General features: G+C 46.9%; 1 long non-coding RNA gene across 1 annotated transcript in view; it reads left to right on the forward strand.

The window, feature by feature from the left end:
- LOC116217144 (uncharacterized) overlaps positions 1-15179 on the forward strand; it is a 334578-nt gene that overhangs the window by 317295 nt on the left and 2104 nt on the right. The window contains exon 6 of the long non-coding RNA XR_014886142.1: positions 8926-9242. This is a non-coding gene — a long non-coding RNA (uncharacterized LOC116217144). The remainder of the gene's footprint in view (positions 1-8925; positions 9243-15179) is intronic.

The following is a 15179-nucleotide window of genomic DNA, read 5'->3' on the forward strand; positions in this document are numbered from 1 at the left end:
TCGCCGTGCTGCTGTGGCACCTGATGGCCGCCCGCCGCAGAGCCCCAGCCGTGTGTCCATCAGCCAGCAGCTGCCAGCCTCGGCCTTGGCTGAGCTGAGGGCTGTGGAGGCAGAGACAGTCTGTCTTCTGAGTTCCTTTGTGCTGCTAGATCTAAATTTGGAGTGACTATTAGCTAGGAAAATAACCCATGTGGTATCAACCTACCTGCTGGGAATTCAGACAGCAAAATGGTGAAATGTAGAGGAAACGAAGACCTGTTACTAAAGAGGTGCTGTCAGGTGATTATGTCCAAATTTAAGATACATTTCCTTTGCAACTGTGCTCCTTTATACCTGGTTTTGATAGAAATATTGCATTATGGTTTTGCTACTGTGGCTATCTGGAATGCAGCCGGTGGGTATTAAATGCATTCAACCCAACATGGAACGGTTATAATACCGCACAACAACGCCAAAATTAAGCTAACAAGAAACAAAAGTGAAAATGTTAGTCTCAGCTTATTATTCAACTTAGTTAAGATGCTAAAAGCAACTGAAATGATCACTGAAGAGTAGGGAAGTAGATTTGAAAGCACTTTGGACTCAGTGGCATGAACTAGTTTTATTTACACGAAAAGAAAATAATACATTGTTTTAATGCCAGTTATCTCTTTATAAATGTTCAAACTGCAAGGCCCATAAAGAGTGTAGTCGTCCCATCAGATAGGTACAGTGGGCTCATATGCAAGTATAACCTTCAGTGTCAGCTGCACAACTGTAAGCAGGGTGACACGGAGTAGCCTGTGGAAGATTTGCTCTTTACATGTTTTTTTCCTTATTTGGGTTTGTATTGTTGCTTTTTTCCCCCTCTTCTAAATGTGAACATGGAAGCCAGGCAACCTGTTAGAGAGGTGGATTGCATGATTACTTGGCATTGTTTTAATTTGTCTTTGGATGAATTCTCATAAGCTTTCATGAGAAAATCTCCCATTAGAAGCATTCATTTAATTTAAGAACAGTTGGGAGAGGAAGGGCTGAGATGACAGATGGAGGACTGTGGGTGTCTTATAAGAGAGAGCAGAGCTTTTTGTATTTGTCTTTTGTGGCACGTAGTTACTGTTCTCTGCTGCTTCCATTTTTTTAATCTGTGCTTTTTGTGCAGTATTTCTTAGAAATCTCTCCTCTTTTGTACTGTAAGTCTCATAGATTTCATTAGTTTTTCCTGTACTGTGCCAGCTTTAAAACATAACAATATAACATCCTATAGAGATGCATCTTGATAAGCAAGCAGAATAAAGTAGGCTTTAGCTCTAATGTGTGGATTTCAGTCCGGTTTTGAACTGCGTACTATTTTGCAGGAAAACATATGGAAGCATAGAACTGATTTCTTCACTGTATGAAGTGTCTGTTTGTCCAGCGCATGGTACGTGCGTTCTAAGGACCGTTGTCTGTATTTTGATAATCAGGACTCAACATCTCTTTTAACAGTGGTTGAGCTATAATAGCAGATAGTTTGTAGATGCCTCTGCATTGGGGCTATCAGGTCCCTTCACTGAACTAACTGGAGTTTAAAAGCAAATTTAAATCTTGTTGAAGTAAATTGGAAAGTGGCAATATGTTTGTTCTACGTAAAAGTTCCTTTGCTCTGTGATGTAAGAAGCAACGTGAGGCCAAAATTCCAAACATCTATCTGGCTTGTTCTCACAGTGCTGCACATGAATTTCTTTTCATCTATGTGCGCCATCCCAGAATTTGCCTTGCACTTAACGAATCAGTTGATAAGAAAAGCAAAGTGCATTCATTGGATTTTTGTTACTTTTCTGTGAAGTTTTTAATTTAATACGACCAAACCAGAATGCCACCCTCCCCACAGATTCCTCACTGTTCACTATTTTTGAATGATTATTCTCTGTTTAAACTCAAAAATCCTTTCCAAGATGCTGTCTCCTCTTACTGTCTTTCCTGCAGCCGCTTCTTTTTGTTGTCATACATTTCAGCCCACAGTGCTATAACGAACTTTGTAGCCTTTTATTTTTCCACCATAGTTATTCAGATCTCTTATTCTTTCTCCATTCCTCCTTCTAACAAAGCAAGCTTCACATTCACCACTTTCAGTCTTATCCTTCCTGCTTCACTGCGTATTCCTGTGCTCTTCCCATCAGCTTCATCACAAATTGGATTTCTCCTATATTTTTAACCCTGCCTGTGGCAGGGGCTGGAGCCTGATGATCCTTGAGGTCCTTTTCAACCCAAGCCCTTCTGTGATTCATTCTATGACTTTTTAGTCTCATAAAAGTATGTCAATATTTTACTCCATTCTGCATCATCCACACCACTTTCCACAGTCTCAACTGTGAATTCTGCTTTCCACTCTTCAAAACCTGCACAAATGTGCACAACTTGGCTTTTTTTTCCTTTAGGATGTGTTGTTCCTTAATTCCATCATCACAGTACTGAGCTCAGCAAGGAGCTATGTGGTGATCCTGGCTCGGCTGCTCTGGCTCTGGTTGGGTGGGATCTGTGGAAGAGGTGCATGGCATCCCGCTCTGCTCCGGGACGTGGGCAGCGTTGGCGCAGCCGCCCCTCCTGCATTCTGCCATGGGACTTCTGGTCCTGCTCAGCTCCTGGTAGCCCCCACCAGCTCCTTCCCATACCCGCAGCCCAGCCCTGCAGGACACGCTGACACCTTCCAGCTTCCTTTTTCCCTCCTTTATTGCCCGCTCTGTTACAAACTCCTTCTTTGCGGGCTTTCTAATATCAGCTACCCCAACCCTGGAAACAATTATCCTCTGACCCATTGTCTTCATGAAGAGATGGATAGGCAGGGACATTCCTGCATCTGTCTTTTCCTGCTGTCCTGATTTATTACTTTGTAAAATAATGAAACATTAAAAAGGTTGAACCTGAACTGAAGCTATGACTGTGATGCTATTAATCAAACTGTTGGAGAATTGCTTAATATTAGGTGCCTTGAGCACTAAGCCAGCCTAAAAGTTGACCTGAAATGCTGTCTAAATGTTGGATGTTGGGCCCAGGAAAAACAGCTCTTCATTGCTTTGTGTTTTCTTACAAGATGTGGCCATACAATGTGGCAGAGCCCAAAGCAGCACTGAGGCTGAGGAAGGCAGAAGGTGGCTGTAGCAGGCTCCTCAGTCTGTTCCTGGCGTGGAAATGGGCTCTGGTGGAATCAGGCTGTTGCAAGACATGTGTCAGCTGGAAGGGGCTGGGAGCTCTGTGCCTCCTTGGGTGCAGGGAGCTGAGATACCTCCAGCCTTCTCCAGAGGAGGCGGCGTTCCATGTTGCGCTGGCAGGCCGTGCTGTCACCGCATCCCTTATCTTGCACTGCGCTCACCTGATGTCTCAGTTCCGGCACACAGGCATTATCTGGGAAGCTGAGCTCCAGCCCCAAAATATTTAGTTAGCAGCCGTTCTGTTAAGTGGAATTGACTTTTTATCGGCTTTCCTCTGTACGGCTGCCACCAGCGAAGGCCGTTTCCTCCTTCCCTCTCTTCGGCTGTCAGCCCGCCCCGCGTTCCTATCGGCAGCCGTTAGCTGTGATCAATACCGAGCCCTGTGTAACAGCTCACGCACGGCTGCCCTCGTCCGCATCGACCGCAGCCCTTCCAACAGGTAGCCATCCCCTGCGGCAGCGCCGAGATAAACAGCGGCTTCACTCCGGGCTGATTCATTACAGAGGCCTTCAAGGAGACCTGGCGCCCTGCTGCAAAGGCTGGCCAAGATCAGAGACCTGACAGCATCTGCTGCCTGAGACTGCCAGACCTCGGCATCTCCCTGCTTCTTCTGAAACTCAGCCCATAAAAATGATGCTATCCAAATACTTTCAAAACACCTGTACAGAAGATTACACTTCAGACTAATTAGTTAGGAGAACCTTGTGTTTCTGAAAATTAAGGAGGCGAGTGCTGATTGGCAGTGGGAACAGGACGCCATGGGCAGGGAGCAGCCCCGGGGGGACACCACAGCCTCTGGCCTCAGGCTTGCCATGGTTCAGGAACCAGCAAACATTCTGTAGGAACCTCAGCAGAGAGCTGCAGCCTGGGAGAGGCAGCGGTGCTGACACACTCTGCTCAGCAAATGTAAGTGTTGACTATGAAGTGATCCATCCAAGCTGAGGCTGTTCTTTGCCTCAAAAAATGTTCGCTGGGTCTCCACCAGCCACTGGGGAGAGAAGGAGCCCACCCTGGAGCTGGAAAGCTGTCAGGTGGCTGCAGTGCGTGGGCCCAACCACAGCTCTGCTTGCACACATGGTGCACACGCAACTTCTGCTCCGTGAGACAAACCCTGGACGAGAGTCCCTTTTTGTGTGGGCTTGGAAAGCAGAGCGGAACATGCAGAAAAGCGAGGGCCTTGCCAAAGGTGAAACATGCAACCCTTAATCGGGCTGTTAGACGGTCTGCAGAGCAGACGCATCAGCGGGACAGCAGCAAGCCGCTCTGGGTGCCATCACAGCACTGGTTTGCAGACGCAGAGCTGCATGGCTGTTACAAGCTTTCCAGTGAAATGAGTGTTTATTGTTATAGGTTTGATGCTGTTCCGAAAAGGACCTCATCAACAAGTAATAAGGCCTCAAGAGAGCAATTAGAAACCTGAACTTTTAACTCGCATAGAACCATGGTGCAGAAGGTAGCTTTTGCTTTGACGTTAGGGTATGCAGCCAAGTATCTTACTGAGGAAGAAACACGAAAATCTGAAATTTAAAGTAGCTGCATACTGGTATTTTTGCAGCGAGACACAGGACTTTACTGCAGTAGAGTAACTGTATGGCAGAAAGCACCAATAGTTTGGGGGGAATTGTGCCCAGATATACAGCCTCGTTCAAATCTGTTCGTTTGGTGCTCTCTCCAGTGGCGGGCAGTCACTGAGGGTGTGAGGTGCCACTGCCTCCCCTGAAAAAAAATGACCTAATTTCTCCCACTTGTAAAGTACCAATAATTTTGGCCTAAGTAGTATTGGCAGAAGGTGAAGATGCTCAGTTTGCTTGAAGCTTGTTTTGAATATTTTGGATAGGACATTTCAGACAGGAGCTACATTAAGTAATTCTTGCCACAAAAAGTCACGTGGCCATTGGAAGGCAAAGGACTTGCTCAAGAATACAACTCCGGCTCAGATGCACCAGGGAATATTGCCTAAGAGGGCTGACGTTTCTGACTGTGCGGCAAAGCACCCAGCTCTGCAGGCCTCTGCATTGGTATTATTTGAAACATAAGTGTATTTCTAGAAGGTGTTACAGAGTTAAAGTTCATTTGTTTCTTTCCTTCTTTTTTTCTGTTTCAAATACTACCTTTGAAAGCCATTTCCCTTCACAGAATATATGTACAGAAGAGAGCTGCCATGCATTTCCTTTTCAACAGGAACTACAGCGGGAAAGCAAATGCTATTCCTGTGCAGGGAGCCAGGGAGAAAAAAATTGCATGCCCTCAAGGATTGTTTGTCCGTTCTGAAGCGTTTGACCCTCAGCAGCCTCAGGAGGTTCCCAGCTCATGGCGGGAGCGCAGCCCAAGCAGTGTGGGAGCGGTGCAGGCTGCAGCACTGCCTGCTGCTCCGAGGCACAGCGCACACCTTCCCACAGTGCTCTCCTGAGCAGCTTAAAATGAGAGTCCTTCTGTTGTGCGGTCATTGCTGCGGAAGTAAAAATAGTACTGAGTGAAGTGTATTGTAAGAGAAGCAGGAGTGATGCTGCCATAAGGATTGAGTGGGATTCCTGTGTAATTGCTCCGCCGAGAGGCAGCAGCATGGCCCTCCACTGGCTGTGCCGTGCTGTGGGCAGTGCCGATAACACGTGCAGGTGGGACCCACTCCAGGAGCACGCTGCAGCCCGGCGCCCAGGGCACATATTCTAATATACCGTTTTTTTCTCTGGAAGATAGACAAAGCAAACAGACTTGGGCAGCATTCACATGACAGGTCATGACTCTACATGTATGTACCCAGGTGTTTTTGCAGCCAGCCGTTACGGAGCTGTTGAGGTAGGTGAGACCCTGCTCCCTTTTGGGACAGCAGAGCCAGCCCAGAGCTCAGCTCAGCTTGGGAGCAGGCAGTGCCCCATGTCCCAGCACTCAGCTGGGCCTGCCCCATCCCTGTGGCCACGGCACTGACACAGAGGAGCACTGAGCAGGCTGCCATGGCTGAGCTGGACACGGAGGTGTCCCGGTCTTACATGCATTTAAGGTCTTGCAAATCATCAATGTATAAAATGGAGCCAGTAGAGGGAGTGAAATGCAGGAACTTTATGCTGCCAGTGGAGCAAGGAGCTGAAGGGGTTTTGGTCTAGTTGCTGTGGTTCAGCCGTGCTTCTCAAAACAGAAAGTGTGGGTGCAGTGGCTCCGGGCAGGGCTGCCAGTGATGTGGGTATGGAGCAACAGGGACAGGTTAGCACTCACAGTAGTGAGAGGCTGTCTGCTGTCTCCTTATGAATAGATATTTTTTGTGGCTGATACTGCATCTGTACAGTATAAAGGAGGCATGCAGAAGAATGCTCACTTCTCACATAGGGCTGTAAGGGGTGGGTTCTGTTGCCAGCTGCAGTGATCAGACACCCTGTGGGACCTGGACTGAGAGGTAGAACACTCTTGTTCTGACTCCTCCAAGGCCTGCCCAGACTCCAGCAGACACCAAGTTACGCACCATTCATGTAATCAAGGTTACATATCTATCTGCATCGTCAACAACAACACAGGTTGTATTAATATTTTTTACTCAGTCTGAAATCTCTGAATTGCAGTAGAATAAAATGTGAAACCTCCAGCTGTGGATTCACAAAGAGCTGTGCTTGTTGCTCCAGCACTGGCTGTGAGTTGAGTAGCACAACTCTGTTCTCAGCTCCCAGTGCATGTGAGCAGCCCGGCTTCTGCTTCTGTATCTGAGCAGAGCTCAGAGCACAGCATAGCAAAAGCATAGGAAATCCGCAGACTAAGCCACTGTTCTAGTTCAGAGTGGATGTTGGAATAAGAGGTGACAAACAGTTACCTTCCTATGAGCAATCAAAGTCTGGCTAAAAATGAGATGGAATTCCAGCTGTAGAGCCCTGTTCTCTTCTGGCTCTGCAGAAAGAGCAGACAAACTTGGCAAACAGGTGTTGACGTTTCACCCTACAGATAAAAACCTCAGCTTTTGTTGGTCAGCTCCTGGGGAAAGTGAGGGCTGGGCTGTCGTGTTGCCTGCTGAGTAGAGCCCAGAGAAAGGCCAGCTTCATATTGCTAGATTTTCCTACAGCCATGTAGATGTTCCTGCCAGCTATAATGTAGATGGTTAGACTGAGTGTTCTCTTTTGTTTTCATGTGACATGGTCAGTCAGCCAGGTCCCAGCAGTCGATGCTAAGGGTGCTCTCAGACTGTCGTGTTCCCAGCCGGCCTGTTGGTGTCAGCCCAACAGGGGGCTGCTGAGATCTCAACTTTCTTCAGTCCTTTCTTTCCAGTGTCCATTTTCAGCCAGAATCAGTTCATATAGTTTCATATACTATGTGCATTATTTTTAAGAAGTGTTTTAATCTGTGTGTTTACACAGAGATGCACTTGTTAAAGCAAAATACAGAACTGTGACAGGTTGGTAGTCACAATAATTGTGCTGAATGCTGTGGAGTTAGGTTACAGTAAGTTCTTCCTCCTTGAAGTGAGTGTTTGTGCCTGTGCCAAACAATCCTGCATCAGTCTTGAATCTGTTAAAGATGAAAGTCAGAATAACCACTGCAGTATGGAAAGGTAAAGTGACAACAAAATGGCACTTGGCCAATGTTTATTAATCACGGAATATGATATGAAATCATAAGAATAACCACCAAAAGGTAAATAAATTACCCAGCCTACTGCTTATTTTCATGTACAGTTTGACACACAAGCTGAAGCTGTGAATGATTTATACCTGTTTTAACAATAATATTCATTTTCCTGAAAGATGGTCAGCACTAAGGCTGCGGTGGGCATCATGCCAGCTGTTGAAAGGTTAATGTCTCAGCAGCAATACATTGAATTATGAATTATGCCAGTCCCAAAATGGAAGGTTATTAGCTCAGTATGTTTAATTAGCCCAGCTCAAACTTCGCCATCTGCTAGCACTGCCCATCACTAATGTACAGCCACGTGGAATAGGAGGGTCGGGGCAAGGTGCTGGGAGCAGGACATGTCCCGCTGCCGCTGCCCTGACCCCCCCTGGGAGCTGCCTGGAGTGGCGGTGCTCCAGCACCTTGCAGGGCTGGGCGCTCAGCCCCATGACTCTGAGTCCTGTCTGTAACAACCAAGCTGATCCCTGAGCTCCGAAAGGCCCTGTTTGTTGCATGGAGTTCAGGGGTGCGAGGAAATCCACAAGAAGAATACGTGGTTTGTTTTCTCCTGAGTCCTTGGGACCATCTTTCCTGGCAGAACGTCTGATTAATGTTTGCAAATTCTAATTAGAGTTGTATCCAGTTGTGTTTTGGTTACATCATAGCGTTTGCCGTGAGGGGAAAAGGAAGAAAGATGAGAGCCCAGCCTGCACCTGAACAGTGCATGTGCCAGAATTCGAGGAGCTTTTCGAGAGATGGGTCTGGAGCTGCGGCAGACGCAGGCACGGGCAGCGCCTCAGAGGGGGCCCTGGGTCAGCAAGGTGTTCTGCGGGCGGGGGGACAGCCTGCGGTACGGCTCTCTTCCCGTAACGGTGTGAGGCTGCGATATTTTGCTTTTCAGTAAATACTTACTTGCTTGTTTTTTTAAGAAGGAGAAAAGTAAATAAGTGTTTCATTTTTTTTATTAGCTAAGATACCGTGACTTTTAAAATACAAAGTATTACCTTGATTAATTATTCATCATTATTATAAAGGCGCTTCTGAGGGTTTAGATGTTAAACCTGAGGTCAGAAGTGTGCCCTCAAAAGTGGAATGCACAAACACCATGGGAGATTTTGAGGCTGTAAGAGGCCAAGCACAGTCTTATTTTTAATTCTTCTTTTTCTAGGTAGGTATACCTCGCCAAGGAGGAAAGGAATTTGAACGGACTTAACGCAGAGCCTGTGCAGCTCCCACTGGCTGGACACTAAAATGAAGAGAGAGTTGATTCATTCCAATCGCAATGTGGCCCCCCAGAATTAAAAGCTGTTTTAACCTGTCAGAGAGATTGGGTCAAACACTGATTCACCAGGACTTGCCTACATGAAGAGGTCTGTGTGATTGTGCTGGCTGTGAAGTCTCCGTGCTTCTTTGTTGTATGTGAAGAGTGACAGAAGTCTGACAGAAGTTACGAGGCATCCAAGTCAGCATAAGAGGCAGCATCAGGTAGGAACTCGATTCCTTTCTTAATTTCTTTACAGTAATTGTTTCTTCTTATCCCCTGGAGTTTTTGCTGATTCCCTCGCCTTCACTTAGTAAATCCTCTGTACTTTTACTTTTGAAGCACGTGGCATGGCTGGAATATCAGAGTAATACATAACAGAGTAAAACCTGCAGACAGAAATAGAAAATAAATGGAAGATGAATTGATCAGAGGAAGGGCAAAGGATGAAGGGGATAAAACAAAGGGAAAGAAAGACAAGAATAATACCTTACCTATGTACTATAATTATTTATTATTTTTGTATGGCGCCCAGGGTATACAGAATCTGTTTTGGTGAACAAATAGGAAAAAAAAAAGAGTTCTCAGCCCCAAACAGCAAACATACTAATTTATAATCTGACAGCCCAACTAAACAAGCGGTCAGGCCAGGGTGACAAGGAATAATTAAGCGCTTACAGAGTATGAGTTACTTCAGTTTGGTATCCACACATGTGTATGCCATCAGATGGAAGTCTCTCGTTTGTGTAATAAGTTAGCGTAGAAGAAAAATGTTTCTCTTAGGAAAGTTCTGAGTGAGAGTGTCTGAGGGCGCAGACAAGTGTTCTAATCTAGAGGAACAAAGAGACTGCCATTTTAATACACTGTAGAAGGAGTGATGAATTTAACCACAGCCTTACAGCAGAGGCATGAGGGAGCACTGCAAATCACCCCCTGGCTAGCCTACAAGGAAGCTCATAGCGGGCTGAGAAGTGGTGCAGAGTAAAGAGAAAAGCAGAGGAGACAGGAGGGAAAACTGGAGCATTTGCTCTGAGCCATCCAGAGCTCAAGTTTCTAATGAGCCGTCCAGACAGGACAGCAAGGAGGTGACCTGAAACAACACTGCTGAGCAGGAGAGATTCCAGGGGAGAAGCAAACCACAGAATCGAGGCAGCAATAGCAAAGTTGTTTTCTAGCACAGTTACTGCAGTTTCAATTGCAGTTTTATTCCAAAAGCAAATTCCGAAGTTTTATGTCCATAAAGGTTTAGACATAAACAAGAAAGAAGTCAGGAAAGCGGTATGTACTTGTATAAACAGTTCCACTTTATAATTAATGCTGGAGATCAGGGAAGTGGGAATAGCTGTGCATGTGTGGTCATTCAGATTTACTGTTGGCCTTATTAAAGCCTAGTTCTACAATAATTTTATGCCCAGGTAGGGGCAGAAAGAGAGAGAGCAGGATGCCCCCAAGCAACCCATAAATAGTGTGGTGAAGACAAAGTGTTTATTACTTAGCTTCACAAAGGCACTGTAAGTGCTCTCCCAGGGTATGTATACTTGTACCCCAGATGCCAATTCTGCAAATTAGCATTATTTCTCAAAATACTATTTAAATAGAAGTCATTTAAATACTTCATTTCATCAGACAGAGTCCCACATAGAAACACCAATGTCTTCCTTCTGCAGAATGAGCAGAGATTTTTGTTGCCCTTTTATTTATCTTGGAGTGCTGTTATTGATGAAAAAAAACTTGCAGGATCTGGGATCTTTACAGAACTTCCGCTGTATTTTGCTCCACCATTGCCCCCTGCCATCTTTCTTCCTCATCTTCCCCCTCCCCGTACAAAAGTAGCCATTAGCCTTTGATCTAAAGACTTTCGAGAGACAGGGTGAGATTACAAACCCATCAGTCTGAAGGAGCGACTCTGGGGCATGAACTTTACCATTTGTCACTGAAGTGTGCTATTTCAAATCTTCTATTTAGCAATTTAAATGACTATGCCAAAAGTTATTTCAGGGCTGAAACACATAGGGGATTACAGGGATATGAGATCCTGTCAAATAAGCTTTGGGATGTCCCTTTTTGTAAGCACAAAAGCCAGCAGTAAGTTCAACTCAGATATTTGATAATGAACTCCTGCTGTATCATTCTGTGTCCTACAACTGTAAGTTGTTGAAACTTTCACAAATGTTTTTTTTAATCTGTTTTTGCATTGCATTTCACATAGAAACAGGTACCCTGGTTTACAGGAGAACAGTAAAACAATGTGAGAGGAGATACTCACAAAACCATCTCGAAATGACAAAATAGTTTTCTTTGATAAAACATAATGGAAAAAAATACAGATATGTCAAAATTTTCCAGAGCTAAAAGCAACTGTAGCATCCCATTAGGAGGATGCACTGCTGTCTTGTTCCATGGGATGAAGATACACTTCTAATCCTGAATGTTGCAGGACGCTGGACTTTGAAATCCTTCCTACTAACTGTAGTTGCCGCTCAGCAGTAGATACTGAGCAGTAGATTTTTTTGAGTTAATTCCATGGAGGTAGGAAAGGGAGAACAGAGCAAGTGAGAATGATTAGAGACCATTGTGAATCTGTATGATTTCATGTTATGTGCATGTGGGGAAACACATCAGGAGAATTTACTCAAGCATCATACATGCTCTGCTTCCTCAAGTCAAATCAGTATGATTCCCATTCTGCAGGCTGGGCAAATAGGACAAAAAGTGGATGAGAGACCATCCTCGTTATGTCTTTGTCTCAGGGCACTTTTAGCATGCCCTGTGTTACTGCTGTGCCGGTCCTTCAGAGCAGACAGAGAGTCTGTGGCGCAGCTAGGAATAGCAGCCAGGCCTTTCTTCCAAGTCCCAGAGCCTCAAGAGTATTTTTAGGCATCTAATACCATTAATTTCATACTTTTTTTGGGCAAAGTTCTGTGAAACAAGATCATGCTTCCTCCTGAAATAATTTTTAAAATTATACTTCTGTGATCTTGAACAGTTTTTTTCAGGGAATAATATAAGTTTGGCCCTATTAAGGAATAAATGGGCTTCAAAATTAGATTTGGGAAGAGTTGCATGGGGACCGCGCTTTTGTGCAGCCTTGAGGTGTGATTAAGTATACAGAGAAGATGGTGCAGGCTCTGTCTTCCGTGGGCTCTGAGCAGGGCGTTGGCAGAAGGACGCGGCCATTGGGTACCAAGGCAGGGGAGCAGTGGAAGGCTTCTTGTAATGGCCATGAGTTTCAGAATCCTCTTTTCAGATCTCCAGCAGGCAAAATGCTGTGCTTTTGTATCTTCAGGTACAAAACCTTGGAGATTTAAATACAATGAGACTATTGCTGTACACCAGCTTATGAATATGTTGCTGAAAACGATGCTAACAGATGAGAGGCTTCCAGAAGTGCTGGCAGCCAGCCTGCATCATGCAGCTGCAGAGCTCAGCCCTTCCCAGAGAACTCACAGCGCCCTGCAGAAGTACACCCATTTCCTACATATGGTCAGGTTTTTACTATGCTAACTCAGCAATCAGTTCAAGCCCTGCTCCTGCGTCCTATCTATTATTAATTAATTGATTTCCTATAAGCTTGTTATTTCGATTGCTGTAACTTCCTCACAGTGTGCAGGCAATGGAAGGCAGTTCCCGTCACAAAGAGCAGAAAATGCCCTCGCAGACACAAGTGAAAGATCAGCCCTAGGAGAAGGCAGAGGAGTAGGCAGGCCATGGCATGCTCATGCCACGGTTATCTCCTTCTTTTTGGTTAAACACCTCAAATTCCTAACAGCAATTGCTATACATCTTCTGTCCCCAGTTCCTGTGGTCACCCTCAGCCATTTTCTGTTCCTCCCGTCCCACATCGTGGCCACCTGGCGTGCCCTTACCTCTCTGTGCACAGTCACTAAGGTGAGCAGATGTGAGGGGCAGTATGCTGTTGGTTTGCAGGAAGGAAGAGGCTGAGGAGTGTGTGGGGTCGGGGCTGTGCTGTGTGGGGTTGGACGGTGCACACAGAGGAGTGCCGGAGTGCTGTGAGGGCTGTGCATGTGCTGCAGCCATCGAGGTGCGTCCCTCCCGGCACCAAATGTGCTTATTAGAGTGCTAATGTCCTGCCGGTGGAATCCTGCCTCTGAGTGTATTAGGGTAATGAGTTCACACCTAACTAATGGAGACTTAATAGAGTTCCTAACAGGCTGCCTTTTCCCCCACTGTTTATGACCCCACAGGCTGGAGCTGTGAGGGGAGGGAGAGGCCGAAGCTGCCTGGTCCCACAGGCTCCACAGCCGCTCTGGCCTCTGCCTGTCTCAGGAGCTGGTTTCCAGGGACATCATCCCTCCACCTTTCTGCAAGGAAAAATAAACAGTTTGAGGCTCCTGCGTCTTTATTAAACATTTCCTTCAAGCTGCATACTTTGGCTGTGTGCCCAAACGCACCGAGAAAGCTTCCACAGAGCAGCTTGAGGCCAGAGCCCGGCTGCCATGACCAGCAGCCCTGGCAGGACCCAGCACCTGTGGCAGGCAGCGTGGCTCCGCTCCGCTCCGCGGTGATGCAGCTGTGCTGTGTGGGGAGGTGATGGGGAGCATGGCATGGCTGTGCGGGGCTGCTGGTGTACAAGCCTGGTGTAGTGTGGGAAGGGGTTTGTAGAGCTGCTGGAGCTGAAAGGAAAAGCAGTGATGCTTTTAAGGCCATTGCAGCAGACGAATGGTATGTTGGCGTTTGAAAGCTGCATTCTCTGCCTGCCATCGCAGCACTTCAGCCTGCTGTCAGTGTGGGTTTGGTGTGGTCCAAGCCCTGCCCAAGTCCTGGCAGTGCCAAGTGGTGTTGCCAGGCCGGGCACAGCATGTCCATGGGGAGCAGTGCCCAGCTGACCCCGGCCTGCACAGAGGGCCCGGCCCCGGGCTGTGCAGGAGAGGCTGAGCTGCAGGCAGTGCGGGCACAGCACGGGGTGATGTCAGCGCTTCCTTCAGGGCCGGTCATGTGCGCCTGCCAGGTAAACAGTCTCGAAATAGCAGGGAGGAAGGCAGCTGATGGAGCACCGCTGTGCTGGAGCGTGGCCTCCACCCTTTCCTTGCCATGGCTGTTCTCATGGGCAGCTCTCCCAGCTCTCCTTGGAGCTGGGTGTGAGGGTGTGAGGAGCAGAACTGCCAAATGCAGGGGCAGAGATCGTGCTGAGCTCTGTTGTGAAGTGCAGTTTAGACATCAAGATGGCACTGACAGTGCAAACAGAGGCTGCTGGCCTGCAGGCAGTTGTTCCCTCAGAGTGCTGTATCCCTGCTTCTTTCAGGGCCTGAGGGTGGCTGTGGATCTGTGAAAGCATGGGGACCCGGCACTGACTGGGGTGCACAGAGCCCTGCTGTGCCCTGAGCTGGGAACAGGTTACACTGGGGGCCTATGTTGTGCGTAGAGGCTCGCTTACATCATGCAATTGAACAACCAAAGTTCAAGTATAGAAGCTCTATAAGTGCAGGAATATTCTTAGTTGCCTCTTTCCTCATTCACTAGAAATATGCCTTTTCTGTGTTGCCTCTCAGAGCAGCCTGGCAGTTAGGAACTGCAAATGAATTAGTAAAAATAAAAATCAGTAAGAATCAAAATAGAATTAGTAACAGTAAAAATTAGTAACTGCAGTAAGAACTACAGCGCTGCTTGGAGACAGGGTTCTGTCAATCGCTGCTCACCAAGCACAGTGCATGAGCTGAGGCACGGGGAGGGCCTGGAGCACCGGTCCTGCAGCTCCAGTGGCAGCACAGTGCTCTTGTTGCTGTCCAGGACGGGGCTGTGTGCTTCCAGGCTGGATGGAGTGTTTCTTCAGGCATTTTCCAGGTGTGACAGAATGGTCCCATTAATCCTTCCTGCGTGTGCTCTTTCTGGAGCAGCAGGGAGACGCTGCAAGAGTTGAGCTGGGAGAGCGGTCACAGCTACTGCTGACAGCCAGGTGCCAGCTCAGCACTTTCCTTTACCCCACAAAACAAAGCTGCCGTCATAGCAAGGACCCATAAAATGCACGGCATTCCAAGTGCGGAGATTAGTGGTAATTTTACAAGGACTCAAATAACGTCGGTCTGCAGGGTGCAGCACTGCCTTGAAAGGGAACAGCAGACATTTCCCCTGGAAGTAAGTTTCCTCTTTCAAGCAGTTTGCAGCTGAAGCAGAGTGTCAGATTGTGGCACAAATATTCTATC

Source organism: Meleagris gallopavo, chromosome 13 (assembly GCF_905368555.1).
Source record: "Meleagris gallopavo chromosome 13, MGAL_WU_HG_1.1, whole genome shotgun sequence".
Classification (NCBI taxonomy): domain Eukaryota; kingdom Metazoa; phylum Chordata; class Aves; order Galliformes; family Phasianidae; genus Meleagris; species Meleagris gallopavo.